The 18,489-nt window shown below is 35.4% G+C and overlaps 1 protein-coding gene across 2 annotated transcripts in view; it reads right to left on the bottom strand.

Moving 5' to 3' along the window:
* Window positions 1–18,489, bottom strand: part of LOC126821000 (forkhead box protein A2) — a 53,631-nt gene that overhangs the window by 21,782 nt on the left and 13,360 nt on the right. The window contains exon 1 of one of the 2 annotated variants that reach the window (XR_007680220.2): window positions 2,264–2,592. The exons of the other annotated variant lie outside the window; for it this stretch is intronic. The gene's annotated coding sequence lies outside the window, so the exon portion shown is untranslated. Of the gene's footprint in view, window positions 1–2,263; window positions 2,593–18,489 lie in introns of those variants that run through there. 2 annotated transcript variants of the gene reach the window in all.

Below are 18,489 nucleotides of genomic sequence, written 5' to 3' on the forward strand. Positions count from 1 at the left end.
ACTAATATTTATCCATAAAATTGTACCCCGTGTTAATATATTCTATTGTACACATCTGTAAGAGTTTTCTAAACGTCAGTAGATATAAAAGTAAACCTTCTGAACTAGAAAGTCTGAGACAATTTGTATAAAATCTGATCCCTGAGACACCATCAGTGTGGTAGAGGGGCGATTCTACAATCTACTTTAATTTGAATAATAAATTTAATTCGTCGTTTTTAGATATTTAAAATGTCTTCCATTCTCAAATTTCTGGGTACTATAGGCCCTATACAAGAGTCACGATGGCATACAATCAACGAGGTTGGTCTCGGGCATCACCAAACCCCAGCACACCACTGTTTACTATCCTGTATTAAAGAATGTGTAGACTATATATACTGACTACATCAGTAGACTAGAAAACTATAGACTATTACATCCTTAACACTAGACCCAACATGTCTTCTATACATCACAATTTATTCTATTTTATCAATTCATTCCATCCTGTCCAGACTCCAACCGAGTAAGTGCCATTCTGGGTTCCATTTTCTGGTTTTGAAAAGAAATTTTTCATTTTTTTCTTTTCCGGGCTTTCTTTTATCATTTTTGTTTTCAAAAAGCTCTAAATGATTGGAAAGATAGTGGAATATTGAAAGGCTTAGTAGACATTTATTGATGTCCTGGTAGAGAAGTCGATGGCGTCACAACGCCACCAAATTGCAATACCAAAGATACGAAGATCTATAATTAAAACCGTGTCTGCTCAAATATTGACACACGCTTTGGTATCAATCAAATTCCTGATAGTCGAACGCATATCGCTGGAAAGCCTCAACAAGGCTTTTATCACGTTTGGGCATTAATTGTTAGATTTATATCAAAAGAATAGTATGGATTGTCTACGGCCCATGAAAAAGGGATTATTTGCCCAGTCTATTTCTATAAAGCTAAATGATATTTCCATGCATGGATATAGTTATCTAGTCTCGAAGAGAGGAGGGGACTGGCGGACATTTAAAAAAGAAATTCCTCGTGTATATTGTTGTCTTCTTCAATCCTCTCATTGATTCCTATTACCTAGGAGAATGGCGCAGACTGGTCGAGATATAACCGTATTCCCGGCAAATTAACTCGACTGCCCTCAAAGCTTGTATTCCCAAATCCCCTCGCCTTAACAACGATCCATGTTTAGGCCAGTGATAATATCGTTAAAAAGATTAGCGCTATTATAAACACGGGCGACCGTGTAATAAGATGACGGCGTAAATCCCCTCGAGTCGAAACCTAAATTCTAGTGATCGCAGAAAACGGATTTAGAGAATTGAAGACAGAGATCACTAATGGATTCTCAGACGAAGCGGTTCGGACAGATTGTATGCCGTGGCCAGGGAAATGCAAATAAAGCCTGTACATGGGTAAACATGAGCAGACCGACGAGTTATTGCAACTAAATGAGCTCACGAAAATTTACATAATTTGTCAGAACTTCTATTAAATTATAAGCCCCCGTCGCACGACTCCTCTTTTTTGCATCCCATCCTCTGATTCTTCTCTGAACCATCATCATCTCAATAACTGCTAACAATGTGGGTTAAAAACTCCACGGTTTGTCTTTAACAAGGCTTAATTCGTTTGCTCGATTAGGTTTAAGTGTTCTGAACCCGAACAAGAAAAGTTTTAACTCAATTATCCGCGACCCGTTTCTCAGCGAATAACTTTCGAATTATCCTTTTACGCGTTTGGTCCTCGCCTCAACAACAGTGTTCGCCCTGTCCGCCATTGTTGTTGGCCTTTCAAAACTAATTTTATCTTTCATGTTGTGGCCCTTGGCCCTAACTAGAGTGTATTAATTTGATAAGGGTATTTAGAACGAGCTCCCTGAAGGAATAAAACGATATGAAGATACAAGACAAAAGGCGTGATCAAGTCTGTAAAGGAATATAACTGTCTATAGGAAATGACTATACATTGCATTTTCCGTCTAAACTCTAGAATGAACCCTTAAGCTGTCTTCGACTCATCCACGTGATAATTAAATGGCGAAAAAAGTAGAGTGAATGGGACAGAAAGAAACAATATAAAAATCGATAGAGTTGTAGTTTTCTATACAAAACAATCCCGTTATCTTTTTTTTCTTCCCTTAACTGGCCACCGTACAAAACGAACGATTAGTTCAAACCCTCGCATGCATGCTGCTCTAAAAGAGAATGCACTGAAAAGAATCCGCATTAGGCGACGGGTAGAGTAAAAAAATAAAATAAAAGTAGAGTGACTTTACCTAGATTAGTGGATAGCGTAGACCAGAATCCCCAGATTGGTGACGTTGTCTTTCACATCTAAACACAGACTCTCTATAGTATTATCCCCGACCTTGTTGCTAGTATACAGATCGCCATTTTGGGCGCCATATTGAAACTTTCAAACTACATGTAATTCTTCAAACGATCCCATTATGGGGGTTATGCGTCGTTGTAGGTATGAATATATCCGAATCTTTCCCTATCCGACATTTTAATGTGATCGGGCCCACCTCGCACGGATTTGTGTGCTCGAGAAGTTTGTTTCTCGGCGTTGATACTCTGGACAAACTATCGTGGCGCTTTGGCCAGTAAAATATGAGTCTTTTATTTGAATTTCTCAGTGTTGACTTTAGAAGCCGTAGGAAAATAAAGAAGGCGAAGCGGGTATATTTACCCCAGCTATTCACATATTGATTAGACAATACACGCTGCAAGGACGTTAGATCTGAACTTGTGTTAATACAAGGCAATTGGTTGTACTTAGACCAACACATTTGGAATGTTGGCCTTAGTGCGTGATTTAATATCTAAGTTACGGGGAGAATGAAGGGAGATACGTGATCAACAGGGCAGTAATTTGTCAGATGATATCGAGAGTGGGAAACTCGACATTTAAACGCTATAATTCCACTGCTGATCAGACAGAGATATTATTGCACACGAATAGATTGTTTCCATAACCCAAACGGTTCAATAGTCGTCTTGGTGGGGCTTTGTTTGGTGAAAAGACGACATCGCTTTTGAGATTGGATAAAGAAAATAGCTTCTTCTTACTCTAGTACCATCGACATCAATACTATTATTATAAAATCTAGGTCGATATATCTACAATATATAGTAAAACATTATGGCTTCATTTTTATCTTCATATAAAAAGCGTCAGCCTTTTCATTATTTCATTCTCTGTGGTGTTTTGTTACGATTACAACGAAGGTCTTATCTCTCAGTCTATGTTAACAGGTTTACATATCTAAGCAGACTTATTATTTCGACATCTTCGTACAGCTTTACTGATTAACCAGTATCAGACATATATGAAAGAATAATAAATTATCTTAATTCTTTTTTAAATCTTTTTTAAAGGACAGATTGCTTTATTTAAGTTTTAAATAGGCTTATGCGTGTATAGAAATAATAATTATATAACTGATATTGATGCTAATGTTTACGTTTTAATTTACAATGCGTTAGAGAAGTAAGTGGAGAGAATATAATAATGACTATTAGCAATACACCAGGATCCTGTTTCTCGAAATCTGAACTAAAGATAAAATCCAGATTTTAGTAAATACTTCAATTTTGATTGGTTAAGTACTAACATCAATCTAATATTATTCAATCAAATTACTAAAATTTGGATTTTATCTTAGTTAAAATTTCGTGAAACAGGTCCCTGTTCTTTTACAGTATCAACCCTATTCTGGTTAACATTTTGTGATTTTACTATGTATATGAATTCCCCCTCATATTTAAAAGATGAAATATAGACTAAATCTTATCTGACTTTTGCAGAACATAATTACATGTTTATTCCATTATTATTCAAAACTGTCTAACATAAACAAAAACACAGACGTTTTGGGTGGGCCTTTTTTTTCAACTGGATGAATCCATGTCGTGAAATTATCTACTGTTGATATTTTGATATTGTTTTGTTTATAATCAAATTTATGACATTTTAGCGTGGATTAAGACGTGGAAAAAAATTATATTTAGAAAAATTCAAATGACACACAGGGCCTTTTAATTATTTTTTTTTTATAATAAACATTATAGTTATTTTAATAAGTAGTATTCTGACAGATAAATTCAATAACCAACTGCCTTGATAATTAAACACTTCATCAACAAGCAATATCAACAAATAAATTCTTATAAATGTACAGAATTGAAGAAGACAATAATCTAAAATAAATGAAAACGCATATTCTAAAAAATCTTCATTAAAAGATGACAGGTTTGTTGCTACTTTTCTTCCTCTCAGAACCAGAATATATCTACTGATAACCAACCAACTGTCACGTTTTGTGTAACTCAAAGCTTCAACGTTATCTACTTGATCCAAAGCGACGAATTTAATGATGGTGACACACCTATTTTCAATCTACCCCCTTCTTAGAGCTAATTTTCTAGTGTTTTATTCATAAACTAATAATTGTGAGGGAAGTTTGGGCTGAATGCCTAATGAAAGACAATTTTTGTCTTGTGTTCTTTAGGTCAATATTTGCTCATGTCGTCCTCGTATTCATAACTTCAATACGACAGGATTCATCTTCTGTCGCCATCTTTGTTCTTAGTTTGTGTTTGTCGATTTTGCCCTAACATTCTGATTGTAATTATGAATCTATAAACAAACAGGGACAATGGGAAAGTTCACATTCTAAAACTTTTCTAATTTAATTATCCAGAAAGAAATTTAATTGGATGGAAGTTCTAATTTTTTCTCTTAATGATAAAAAAAATTTTAAAAAAAGAAAATCTGTAAATAAATAAATTAGACTGTTAAAAACTCCCCCAGAAAAAAAAATGCGAAGCAACTTTATTAATTTATTCTCAGCGGATATAAAATACGTTAAAATGAAAATAAGGAACCAAACAAATACGTAATACTAGTGCATTTTCACTCGAGTCCGAAGCAGAAGGAACTGAGCCAAACTCATTTTCTGGATACTAATGATTGTATACACCATCTCATCACATCAAAGTTTTTAAACAGTGTAGCTCACGCGAAATGGTTTGCTTACACTGAAAAAAAACTTGTGTTGAAAGAACACAAACTTGTGTTAAATTCAACACAAGTTAGGTGTCTCTATTTAACAACACAAACTTGTGTTAAAACAACACAAAACTTGTGTTAAATGTTGAAACAACACAAAACTTGTGTTAAAATGTATCAAACAACACAAAACTTGTGTTAAAATGTATCAAACAACACAAAACTTGTGTTGAAACTTGTGTGAAATCTACACAATACTTGTGTTGAAACTTGTGTTGAAATTTCTGAAACTTGTGTTGAAATTTCTGAAACTTGTGTTAAAATTTCTGAAACTTGTGTTGAAATTTCTGAAACTTGTGTGGTTTCATACAAACTTGTGTATAACCATCATCAAAAACTTGTGTTGTATTTTTCCCCAATTTATATCCAGCATAGCAACCTTTCTATGCAGGACCCCTCTCTTTGCTCTGTTAGACCTGTAAAGTTTGATAAAAGAAGGAAACAAAAAAAAATTTTGTAAGATTATTATTTATTCATAAAATCATAGGAAAAAGTAAATTAATACATCAAAACTAAATAGATATTTGAAATGTTAACAGAAAAACAGAGACTTCAATTCTAATACAAATTATGTTGTGTTATATATAATGACCCCTCCCCCCCCCCCCCCCACTTTACCCATCACAAAATATAAAATAGCTATTTAAATTGTTCTTTACCCCAAAACAAGAACTGAGAATATAAAGATATGTACACAGTATCCCTACCCCATACCCCAAAATATATAATTCAAATATATCTAAATTTAATAACATCCAAACTAAGCACTAATAAGATTAATTATGCACTAAATTGAAACAATTTCAAAAACTGAAAAATGCTACAAAATCACACTACAAGTGATTTGTGAGGCATCTAGAAATAACTAGCATACACAGAAAACTAACAAAAGAAAATTGCTCTATTTTGCAGGAGTAATAAAATGATGTAGAGCCTTTTCCTCATTAAAAAAACCCCAAACAAAATGAATATTTTATAAATAAAAGAAGCAAAGCATCAAGATTACAGGATTGAAATAAAAAAATATCATATGTACAAAAGATTTATATACAATCACAAGTCATAAGCCACAGTGGTTCAGTGAGCATAAGGCGTTGGCCGCGAAATTTCAACTGGATTTTCCGGCATAGTTCCCACTTTTCAGTGTTGGATATGGCAAGGGATAATTGGGTACAAGCCCAGAATCAAAAGAGAGAGAGACAGAGAGAAATGGGGTTTAACATCTACTCGACACAAACTAGATCATTTTGGGATTAACATATGGTTTAATTTTATTTCAATAATTCGCTAGCGCGTAGGGGTCTTTAGCAGTGGGAGGAAACCGGAGGTCCCGGAGAAAACCCACAAGATTGGACAGGCGACCCTACTCCTTGTCTACAACCGGGGATTCGAAACCATGCCAGTTGACTCAATGACAGGAGGCCGTATGATACAGCATGCACGTGCTAACCATTCGGCCATCCACCCCCACCCCCCAGAATTGAAACCAACCCAACTGCGTACACTTTGAAGAACCCTTGAAAATTGAATTATTTGAATCAATGACAGACCTTCTGATCAAATGTGTGCGTGTTAACCATTCGGCCCCCCTGGGTACCCTTTAAAGAACCCTTGACAGTTGAAATATTTGATATAAGGGTAGGGTAGAATCACTCTAAGAACACAGAAAAGCAGGATATTAAAACGTATTTCATTTCATAAGCAAGGGAAAGTCACCTTAATGTAGGTCAAGGTTTTTTGTAATTCTGGGTGTATTTGATCTACATTTGGTTTCTAGTAATGCCTATTAAATACTTTATGATTTCCGACCAAATTCTAAGTGATTTATATGTCAGTTTACTTGCTATATTATACATACATATTTGAAGAGAATTAAAATCTAATTGTGTTTTGGAAGAAAATTTAACATTAATAACAAAAAATAAATATTTAAAAATTGGGTCAAATGCATTCTTTCCCAGAAGTATAAAATAAATTGATGCTTGGGTTCTCTTGTTGTTATCATACACCAAATACTCTTTCAAGGGTGTTCCAGCCTAAAAAATAAAAAGTAGGCAATAAGAATACAATGTTTAAATAAACAATTTATTTTGCCACATCGAGACTGAGTCTCTATTTGGTTTCAACTTTGCGTAACGCTTATTGTGTCTTGTCCACTTAAAGACCCAGGCAGATTATTATGCTCAAATCAAATGGGTTAAAAGTCAGAAAAATGAAATGAAATGGGGTTTAACGTCCTACTGTTCTGCTCCTATACTGGGCTAATAATGACGGGCATATGCCACACAGTGTGCTATGAGGGAATTTTTGCCCGGGCAGCGGCACTATCATCTATTCTTATATCGAATTCCAACTGCCAGGGGATCTTTTACGTGCATTCCAATATTCGTCTCATCGGAAGGACTAGACAGCTGTCATTGTCAGGCCAAGTCAGAAAAAAGTCTTGAGATTTGGGACTGAAGTCTCATAATAGGTCAACTATTCACCCGGTTCATACATGTATTGTCTGCAAATCCAGATTCCCTACTACATCATTGGCAGCACCTATTTACTTGGCAATGTCTAATTATTTTTGGACCCATTCTTATTTTATTTCCATTGACAACAAATTGGATATTACCCTTTAAAATCTATTGAAATCTATTTGAAAAGTAAAATATTGTCCATCATTATTTTACTGCTATTTACTGTAATGGATGTGATTGGCAAAAATCAAGCATGCCAAGTACTTGAAATAGCTGAGTCCTAGGCATTGCCCCAAGAAGAATAACTAGATTACCAAGCAAGTGTATAGAACTAGTTGATGATTAAAAATACAAATATGTATGTTACTTACATTTTACCTGATTATCAAGCTCTGTGAGAAAAAGTTTCCATAATATGAATAGCCATTTTCAACTGTCTTGATCTTTCTGATGTAGTTAACGGAGAAAAAAAACATACTATGTATTAGTTGACTTAAATCGACTCGACAGTTAAAAGATGAAAGTTTTAATTTAATTACATTGTATTGTAATGTGTTGGTTTGCTTTGTCACAGATGAGACAAAATGAAAAAAATGAAATGGAATGGGGTTCGGCGTCCTACTGTTCAGCTCCGACTGGGCTAATGAGGTTGGGCATATGCCATACAGTGTGCTATGAGAGAAATTTTGCCGGGTACCGTGACCCTAAGGCCTACTCTTGTATCAAATTCTAACTGCCAGGGGCTATTTTACATGCACGCCAATGTGTACACGGGACCACGTTTTTTTGTTCAATCTGAACGACTAGACAGCTGTCCTTGTAAGGCCCTCCGTTCTGCATTGTCTTACTGCAAACCCGCGACCTTAAAATATGCGAACCAGTGTCTAACCCACTTGGTCACCGTAGGTCCCCACAGATGAGATAGTCATATCTACATGTATCTGGACATAAGTAAGATTCTGTCTGTGCACATACATGTACTTCACAGTTTTACTATACTAAACTGAATTTTAAATTCCAAATAATAAAATGAAATTAAGGTTTATGTCACATCAGCTCCAACCGGGCTATATTGTGCCAAACACATTATGGTGAGATTCTAAAATACCACAACAACAATCTTTTCTATTAGAATTGAACACTCACCCTCAAAAAACAACTATGAGAAATCATAGGTGCTCAAATCACCATTTCTTCAGCTCTTTTTTTTCCCATATTTGGGTTTTTTGACTTATTTTATTATATGATCTTTGATTTGCTATGGCATCTAATATGGAAACTGAAAAATATAAATATGTGACATGTAATTAACTGTTTAAGATACCTTACCATATACAAATTGTGTGATATCTAAAACCATTTGAATCCCGAAGATCTTACCGAAGCCGTGAAAATCTGTTTTAATAACCCTTGTTTGTCATGTGACTGGACTGTCACAGTAATTAGAAGAGAGCCATGTGGCTTAGTGTGTAAGGCACTGGCTTGCTACCCGGGAGTTTGTAGGTTTGCTGCCAGTGTTGACCGAGAAAGCTCATTTGGATTTTTTAGCATGGATTCCCTGTCTAGTCGTCATGGTGACTAAGTGGGTAAGACGCTGGCTCGCTAGCCTGGAGGTAGGGTGTTCGATCCCTGCATTGGCCGAGAAAGTTCACCCAGATTTTCCGGCGTGGTTCCCCCTTGTCAGTGATGCAGGATGGAGGGCCTGACAAGGACAGTTGTCTAGTCATTCGGATGATACGAAAAAACGAGGTCCCGTGTACACGTTGGCGTCCACGTAAAAGATCCCTTGACAGTTGGAATTCGATAGACCGCAGTGCCGCTGTCCGGGCAAAATTTCCCTCATAGCACACTGTGTGGTGTATGCCTGTCTTCATTAGCCCAGTTCGGAGCAAAATAGTAGGACGTTAAACCCCATTTCATTTCTAGTAGTTTCAATGGAACACAAAACCTGAGGTCCAATTGGCGTGCATTTAAGCCGATAGTATGGTAGTTGGAATTTGTTGGCTGTAGCACCCGTGTCACAGTTCGACTGCTAGTTTGTGATACCCACTCGATATAAATGAGTGGTGATTGGCTAATGAATTCTAAAATCAGACGAATGCTTCGGCGAAGCGGACAGCAGGACACACCACTCAAATACAATTCGACCAAATATATTAAACATGTTTGATTCGGGCGTATGTCAGTGGATAAACTAGGTGAAGTTTAGCGCCAATTGATTCAGCCGAATCCTTTGGCTAGTTTATCCAGTACTGACGATTTAAGTTTGTACTTTCTTTATATGCAAATATCACATTTGAAAGAGGCTGTAGGCCTACTTTCTTTATATGCAAATATCTTATTTGAAATAGGCCATTATTATGTGATTCCCCACTTGAATGTGACTAGGAATAAGGTCGCCTGTCCAGCCTTGTGGGTTTTCTCCGGGTCCTCCGGTTTCCTCCCTTTGCTAAATACCCCTAGGGTGTATTCGAAACAGTGTTCCGGTGCAGAGAACGGACGGAGAATGGGTTCTTGTCGGACTTGAGCAGTCTGGAATGCGTTCACGAACACGTTCCCGTTCTCAAATCCCACACTACCTCATAGCTGGTGTGAGGAAGAACAAACATGGTCGACGCATCGATAACTGCTGGGAAAACAGCATCATGGGTGCATTTATTAATTTAAAAGTTTAATACCGTTCGAAAATTGGATGTAGTATGTGGCCAGTATAACATCAAATAAGTTAGGTTGCCAGGCAACGAAACATATGCCCACAGCAGTTTAATCGTTTGCTCAGTCAACAGGGATTGTCGCATATTCATTCTTTTGTAGGTAATGTGGGCATTTACAAGAAAAGATTATAATTTTTGTCGTTTGTGGGTTTACAAAGGTTCTACAAACTGAAACAAGGGCCTTAATTGTTGAAATTTGACAGATTTTTTTGTTTTGTGTTTTACTAATTTAAATAATGCATACAAATCGGATGATAATTTTGTTGTTCGCGCGTTCACAAGGTTCGAAAAAGTGAAACAAGGGCCACAACTCTAGACATAATTCACGGAAATCGCAGAAATTTAATAGACGTCTTCGTTTTACTAATTTAAAAGATGCAAATGAATTTCACAAAGTGAAACAAGGGCCATAACTCCAGAAGAAACTAACGGAAATTATTGAAATTAAATAGGATTCATCTCATTAAAATAAACAACATATCAATTTCAAAATAATCAGGTCTGTAGACGACGGACAAACCTACGGACGAGGGCGATGACAATATGCGACCACATTTCCATGTGGGCGTATCAAAAGGTGATGTAATCGTCATCCAAAGAATTGAAAAGGAGTAAAATGGAGTCATAATTTATCATAAGTATGCCTAATAGCGAAGTCAATACCAAACAAGTTATCGTAACAGATTGTATAAATTTAATTCATCTTGTTACCATGGATACCGTTCTCTCATGTTCGAGACTCATGAAAGTGTTTTCATGTTCTTCAGCCGTTCTCGAACCTGCGCGAACACTGTTTCTAATACACTCCTACGGTACGCGCAAGCAAATCATTCAAATAAAATTGAACAATATTAGCCTCAAAATTACCTAGCGCCAGTAAGTATAAAGGATCTATCCGACAAACACTAACAACAACTCTAGGTTTATGCAGAATTAATATAACACAACATACACAGATGGCAATAGAATGAGACAGTGTTCAGGAAAAGGGCGGAAACGGAAGAAGACTACCCGTCCTACTTGATTCTAGGACATAAAGCATGGGCCTACTTGATTCGACCTTGTCTGCGATATCACCTCGGTGGAAGCGGACGTAAAATACAACTAACCCATCATTGATTCGACCAATTTAATACAAGGAAATGAATGCCATAGTTTGTGTCAAGTGAATTTAGTGAATTTTAAACCCCATTTACTCGCCCTCTCTCTACAGAGATAAATACTTTTCCTGTTACATACAATAACAATTATTGGCCATTATTTAAAAAATATATTAAAAGGAAATGAAATTCTGTTACCTGTTTTTCTTTGTGTAGTACATATGCTAACATCAATGACTGGAAAAAAAATAACGAAACTGTAGAGAAACTTCTGAATCATTGAAAGTCTAATTATTAGGCCTACACATTGATGACATTGATATAAAAAAAAGGCTGATTTGTTTGTTGTTGTTTTTTTCTTTTACAGAAATATTAAGATTACATTTCAAATAAACAACTAACACAAAAGTTAGTATCTAGCTATAGTCCATGTCTGGATATACATTTCTCCTTTTTTTTGGCCCGAATGTCTATAAAAATCAAAGATGGCGGCCAATAATTGCAACCGGGCATTACTATAAAATCAAGACAGATTCTTACCTGCTGGTCCTAGTCGGGGGTTTCTTGCAATTATAAGTATTTGAACAACGGTGTAGCGCCGATTAGCTAATAATAATTAAGCACGCTTTCAGAAAAATTAAGACAGATTCATTAGATTGCTGAATTAGCGGAACACTTTTAGAACACATCAAAAAAAATTTCTTTGTGGCGCCATTATATAAATAGAATTTCGGTGCAGTCAGTGGCAGTGGTTCTAAATCTGACTGTTTTAAACGAAACGAATTATTATATACATAGAAGCAATATATACATGCTAAATTAAATACACGGTTTTATTTTTTGTAAAAATTTACAAACCTGCGGTCTGGTATTCTATGTGACCATTATAATTTTTTTTTTAAAAATATCACGGCTAAAGCACTCTGTTGATGCTAACGTCACTACATCTAACTGAATGTCGCTGATATAATATCAAGAAAGAATTTGTCGCAATGACTAAAGTATAGATACTTCTTCTTAGTTAGTTGTATTTTACGCCCGCTTCCACCGAAGTGATATCGCAGACAAAAAGTATAGATAACTTGGAGAACCATTATATCAATAAGTCGATTATGAGATACACGTGGATGATCAATTAAATTTGATTGGTTACTTTTCAGTTAACCAATACTGTCCAATTTCGATTACATCAACCAATTACATTATTAAGAGTTTTACTCATTTTTTTTGTTCATTGCACATTGAATCAATTTTCGAAAACACCAGGGTGCTGAAAATCACATGTACACTATATATTCATTTGGTCTATCAGTTTATTGGGTCAATAAAAAAAGACAGACATTTTAACTATACAGACAACTTAACACCAATTAACATTCAAGTCTGTCTGGCAATTGTCTGATTAATTGGTACTCACTCCCTTCCAGTGATTTTCGAGATGTGAATTAAGCCCTTTATTACTTTTCTTAAAACTTGACGACTCCCGAATTCAGACTTTGTATGGAGTTTTTTTCTTAAAAAGAAAACAAATCGTGGAAGGTACACATTACTTGTGTTAATGATATGAAAAAACACACAAGATTTTATAAATCGACACAAGTTTGTGTTAATGCAATGCAAAACAACACATAACTTGTGTAGATTAGTTTTAACACAAGTACTTGTGTTGAGATCCAACACAAGTGTTTTTTCAGTGTACTTTTTCTGATACCATATACAGCTAGACAATTGTTTGTTGAGCTTGTGAATATGCGTAAGTAATATGTAGGATATTGTAGCTGGAGCTCACATAACCGAACCTTAAAAATGACAGGAACATGCTCTAGTCCTAAGTTTTTCATGTACATTACGTTTTAAGAGTTGCAGGCGTGTGGGATTTGCAGATTCGCTTGTTCAATGTAATTAAATGTTATAAAATTATGTGCATTATTTAAAAAGGTTTTTATAATATCATTATGGGCAACAAGGGTCATTATTATGAACGATCAGTGGGTCTTTAAAAAAAACTTTTTAGGTATGTGTACGATACCAAATATAAAATATGTTTAAAATGTTAGTTTGATTGAAGACCGATTTTTACAGCTGTAATCTGTATAATGACAGAGACACGCGTAAACCGGTATAACTTCTTTATTTCTATCGGGAAGGTATCTCGCGTGCGCGTTCAGCTTGACATGCTATGCATGTTCATCATGGCCTAATACAGATCCCGACGAGCAGTGCACGTGTATGTATTTGAACCTGTCATGTATTATTGTTTAGAAGGCTAATCAGCTGTCGCTACTCACAAGATGGAGAAAAAGAAACAGTTCTGATTTATAATAATTTTGTTGCAGAATTTGTCAACTTTCCAGTCATTAATAAAACGTATTCAAGCAGATAAATCAGATTTTAGGGCGCTTGTTTATTTGTTTTTATAAGATATCTAAATATGCATTTTAAAGATTTAGCATTTTGTATCTAAAAGGTATCTTCTTAAGAGGGAACGTATCCTGGTTGGTGCAGAAAAGAAGGTCGTACCACTCAATTGCATTTCATTTCATCATATACATATTTGTAAATACTGAACGGAATTTAGCTATACAACATTGCAAGGGATTCAAAATGTCCCAAATGACGATCAGCGAATTCAAATTAGTAAACAGGCCGAAAATCTGTCGAAAATGAAAGCTTCGTAACTGTAAGTTTCTTTAATTAATCTAAAACGTTTCGAATTAGGCCAAAATAAACTGTTGAATAGTATCGGTCAAATGTGGGTTTTTTTTTCAATTAGTGATTGGACAATCTCTATACGATTAAATGTTGGGGTAAAAATATTACTAATTGTAGTTTACTAATTGTAGTTTATATCGGTTATATCTCACTTTTAAACTAAGTTATATCTCACTTTTATTTTGAACCAAATCGAAGAGCTCTAACTTTGAAGAGTTTCTTATTGACACGTGCAATGTTTTCTATAAAATGTAAAAATATGAATGCCTATGTATATTTTATATCAGAAAGGCTATCCAACTTAGTGACACATATCTTAATCATTGAATTTCTACAAAAATAACTCAACAGTACGCCCATTGTGGTGTCTGTGTCCGTGAGTTAGTAAATAGGAGTTCATATATGTAAGTATTATCGACGATTTTCTGATGAAAATAGTCATGTGGTAATGTCATCGATAGGTCGATTAAAAAGTACATATTGTCGTAAAACGGACAAACGACAATCAGTTGCCGTGTTTACTTCAATAATAACTCGACTCCATCTTTCTCCTGTCCCACTTCCGTTTCTAAGGTTGGGGTACGCAGCCATTAGCTGTCATTTCTCTGTGTTAATATGGTTACAGCACGTGCGATCTTTGACACCAATTTGCTGCTTGCCAACTTCCAATATTTTGGATACAGTTAAAATGATTGTACTGATAGGTGATGCAGATTACACGCCATCTTCTGAGACCAGATAACCATTGTTTTATTAGCATGTCCTTAATAACGGAAGGATTGATTGGACTAAGTTTACATATTAAAAAAAACACAATGTAGCCTACAAGAATGGCGAGGGTCAGAGAGAGAGAGAGAGAGAGAGAGAGAGAGAGAGGGAGAGAGAGTGGGGTGGATAAAGTCCAACTACCTCTGTATATACACATCTTTTACTTGCAATATTGTAAACCAACCTAAGTACTTTTCGGCACAATCATTTCTATAAGGAAAATAATTTACCAACATTATGTACCATACCTGCTTTAACGTAGCTCAGTCTCTAACTCAGTATCATCCAAAGTCTTCGACATTGAAAACACGAATTATTTATTATTTGTCAATTTAAATCAACATTGATGTTGTGGTCTTACCTGGAAACGATGGACTTCTGATATCCAATATTTAAGACAAAATAAACATTTTACCATTGGTACAGGAATCGGGTACCATAATGCGTTTCAGCGCCATTTGTAACAAGGGATTCGGGGAACGGGGCTAAACATATTCCACAAGTCATGTCAACGGTGACGGCATATTCTTATCTGGAGAGCATGTGCAATAAATATTATCGGTGTAGACTGGAATAACCAGACGCTAGAGATTGCCATTCGATTGAGACTTCTGACGTATGCCGAACATAACTGATTTGAAATTAGATTATAAACGGAAACGATAGAAATGTAAATCAATGTCGATGACCCCACCTCTGTGGTTACGACAGTTGATACACAATTTGAAATACATAACAAAAACGAAACAAATCCTTTTTTTTTTTTTAAAAGAACAGAAGATTGAGAAAATCTGTGAGTGAATAAAATGTCAGAATTTGCAACATTTTTAAATGTATATTTTCATTATTTTAAACCCATATTTAATCATTAAAAATCCATCCTCGATTATTTTGTTTGAGTTCCATACAAGAATCTGGAGTTCCAATCATAGACAAGAGAACATATAAAGACTAACAGAACATGGCTGCAGGCATCTACATTAATTATAAACGACCATAGAATACTCTTAATAACATTAATGTGTGATAAAATAGAAAGCCAACACAATGCCTATATCCCAGTCTTTTATTACCTCGTTCTTTTAACGGGTTCAAATATTGATAACATTTTAAAAACAGTTAGAAATCACAAAAGTTCCCTTTTAATGTTCACGAGTTGGTGTTAGGTTTATTGAAAAAATTCCCCATATACCGCATTTACAAAAAACAAAGGGTACATTTGATATTAAAACTGTTGTGTGACACTATTGTATTGCGAATTACTCTAATATAGATCTATAGAACAGAAGCACAGCGGGCAGCTCTGTCATGCAGTTTTGTTGGTGCAGATTTTAAATGCATCATAAATTAATCAAAATGATGGCAATACCTTTGTTTCTTTACAAATGTATTATTCACATGCATGGCAACAAGTATCCTTATATCGTTTTAATCATAAAAATATGTAATGATATACTGGTTTCATTGTAGTGATGGGGAGTTTACACACTAGTAATCTGGTTAAAGTGACAATGCATCTATATGCAAGTCAGAATAAATTGTCATCGTTAGTCAACCATTTTTTGTCATATTGTTCGGTATGTATTTTAATATAGAAATCACAACAGTCTAAGAACCAATACTTACACTATTTGTTTTTTAAAATTAATACCCATTGTTTATCTCTCTATAACGCCACATCCTGTCAACAAATGTTATTTTGTTGCCTGCCAATTTAATTAAGGATTAGAGTTTTTAAACTTAGTATATGAGAAATGAGAAGGTATGTAAGATTCAATAAGTTTGTAGATGACCACAATATAGTATGTTTAGCTCCCCAAGCAAAGAGTTGATGTGTTGGGTGTTTTTTTATAAATCAATAACAATACTGCTACTATAATCAATAGAACTTATTTTGATTCGTTTTATATAGTTCGAAATTCGCTTTGCATCGGGACTGTTCTTTCGAGTTTTACGTGTGGTGTGCGGGGAGTTCTGTGAGATTTGTCAGATCAATCCAGAAAGATCACTGCTAGTAACAGATTTGTCAAATGAATAGTCTAGATTATTCAGGCATGATTTACGTACATGACTTATAATCGCTACGGAAATGAAATGAAATGAAATGTGGTGTAACGTCCTATTGTTCTGCTCCTATACTGGGCTAGTGAAGACGGGCATACACCACACAGTGTGCTATGAGGGGACTTTGCTCGGGCAGCGGCACTATGTCCTACTCTTATATTGAATTCCGACTGCTAGGGGATCTTTTACGTGCACAGCAATGTATACGCGGGATCTCGGTTTTCGTCCCATCCGAATGACTAGACGCGACCACCAGGCTAGCGAGCTACAGAAAATGAAATTTCGATCTGTTAGGTCGATTGATGATTGTCAAAGATCCATATGACTAAATTTTCATTGCGAAATATTAAGCGGAAGTTGGCTTCTCTACTAATTTTAATGTCGTTCTTGGCTCAGTATGTCAACTGTATCTCAGCATTGGCTCTATCTGTAGACTTAAGTTTTAAATGCAGACCGATAACCGAAGCAAAAGCAAATTAATACATCGAAATTTAATTAAATCGACACTTTTATTTGATTCATCCCAAATCAAAAAGGCTAGTCATATGAATCTAAAAGAGCCGGTGGCGTCCATCATCTGAAACTCATTTTACTTCGCCAGAAAATGAAATGACATGGGGTTTAACGCCCTATTTTTCTGCTCCAGTCGGGCTAATTAAGACGAGTATAAACATGCAGTAGCTTGTGAGAGAAATATTGCCCGGACAGCGGCGCTATAGTCTACTTTTATTCCGAATTCAAACTGTCAAGAAAGTTTTTCGGCCCACACAGGTTAACGAGCCTGTGCCTAATACACTGTGTTAGTATCGCTAGAAAGAGCAAAAACAACACATATTTTTTAGGACGGTGGCTACTTTTCGTTATAAATACATGTATATAAATATATGTTATTTTGTACTAAATCATTGATCACTATACAGTAAAGCATACTAAACAACTCCTTTCATCATTGTACTGAAGCTATTTTGGTTATCGAACTTTAAATATATTGTTTTATTTGCTGGAACAAAGCAAGCAGACCAGCGTTAAAATGCTAAATGAAATTGCTGTAATACCATACATGCTGATGTAAATCTCAATTATCGGCCAACAATCTATAACTATATTGCATTATGTGTTTATAAGAGTCCTTAGAGCCTTGCCAATATACGTTGGTGTGGCAGAGCTGCTGAAAATCAATCAACTAAGCACTTAGAAACAATGCAAAATTGAGAATGGGATAACAATGACGAAACGAACGGTAACATACGAAACGCAAACAAAGGCATAAAACGCTTGACAAGTTCACAATATAAATAATTTTATCATTGATAAAGGCAGGCTTGACGATTTATGTAGAAAGTAATCATTTTAACTTTGCTATTTTCGTTTGTTGACAAATCTGTCTTCTTTCATCAATTCACACTTTCGATTATTTACCAAAGTTTATCTTGATACTGTATTAATCGCTACCTCAAATCTAATAGTGTTTATCCACCAGGGGGCGCCATAACAGCGTGTCTGTAGGTTAGTCTGTCCAGGATGTACTACACTCACCAGAGAGAAATATTTACTTTTGAGTATCAATATTGTTTTATGATGAACCATGGTTAACCCTGGCGATGT

This window comes from Patella vulgata, chromosome 5 (assembly GCF_932274485.2).
Source record: "Patella vulgata chromosome 5, xgPatVulg1.2, whole genome shotgun sequence".
Taxonomy (NCBI): Eukaryota; Metazoa; Mollusca; class Gastropoda; family Patellidae; genus Patella; species Patella vulgata.